The sequence below is a fragment of the Arachis stenosperma genome, chromosome 1 (genome assembly GCF_014773155.1).
Source record: "Arachis stenosperma cultivar V10309 chromosome 1, arast.V10309.gnm1.PFL2, whole genome shotgun sequence".
In the NCBI taxonomy this organism is placed as follows: Eukaryota; Viridiplantae; Streptophyta; class Magnoliopsida; order Fabales; family Fabaceae; genus Arachis; species Arachis stenosperma.
The window spans coordinates 51,404,886-51,405,888 of record NC_080377.1 but is presented as its reverse complement, the minus strand read 5'-3'; the positions used below and the strand labels follow the sequence as shown (position 1 = coordinate 51,405,888).

The 1,003-nt window shown below is 40.4% G+C and overlaps 1 non-coding gene across 1 annotated transcript; it reads right to left on the bottom strand.

Moving 5' to 3' along the window:
• Window positions 1-656: 656 nt before the first annotated feature.
• Window positions 657-764, bottom strand: LOC130948534 (small nucleolar RNA R71). Its single transcript, XR_009073090.1, has one exon. It is a non-coding gene; the product is annotated as a small nucleolar RNA R71 (small nucleolar RNA).
• Window positions 765-1,003: the final 239 nt, after the last annotated feature.

The window sequence follows — 1,003 nt, the reverse complement described above, 5'->3', positions numbered from 1 at the left end:
TCTTCTCACATCCTTCTACTTTTGGACTAACACTATCTCTTAATGCAAAATTCGAACTCCATCTTCTTTGATAAGTTCGAATTTTCTACTTCTGTCTTCTACTTTTCTTTTCCTCTGACACCTCAAGGAATCTCTATACTGTGACATAGAGGATTCCATATTTTCTTGTTTTCTTCTCTTTCATATGAGCAGGAACAAAGACAAAGGCATTCTTGTTGAAGCTGACCGAATTCTTCAAAGAAGAAGAACACATGGCAGCCGAAAACAACAACAATGCAAACAATGCAAGGAAGGTGCTGGGTGACTTTACTGCACCTACTCCCGACTTTTATGGGAGAAGCATCTCTATCCCTGCCATTAGAGCAAACAACTTTGAGCTTAAGCCTCAATTAGTTTCTCTAATGCAACAGAATTGCAAGTTCCATGGACTTCCAATGGAAGATCCTCATCAGTTCTTAGCTGAATTCTTGCAAATCTGTGACACAGTCAAGACTAATAGGGTTGACCCTGAGGTCTATAGACTGATGCTATTCCCTTTTGCTGTAAGAGACAGAGCTAGAATATGGTTGGACTCTCAACCTAAAGAAAGCCTGGACTCTTGGGAAAAGCTAGTCAATGCCTTCTTGGCAAAGTTCTTTCCACCTCAAAAATTGAGTAAGCTTAGAGTGGAAGTCCAAACCTTCAGACAGAAGGATGGAGAATCCCTCTATGAAGCTTGGGAAAGATACAAACAATTAATCAGAAAGTGTCCTTCTGACATGCTTTCTGAATGGAGCATCATAGGTATTTTCTATGATGGTCTCTCTGAACTATCCAAAATGTCTTTGGATAGCTCCGCTGGAGGATCTCTTCATCTGAGGAAGAAGCCTATGATCCTGAGAACCCTTCAATGGAAGAGGTGAATTACCTAGGAGAACCCTATGGAAACACCTATAATTCTTCATGGAGAAATCACCCAAATTTCTCATGGAAGAATCAAGAGAGACCTCAACAAGGTTTCAAT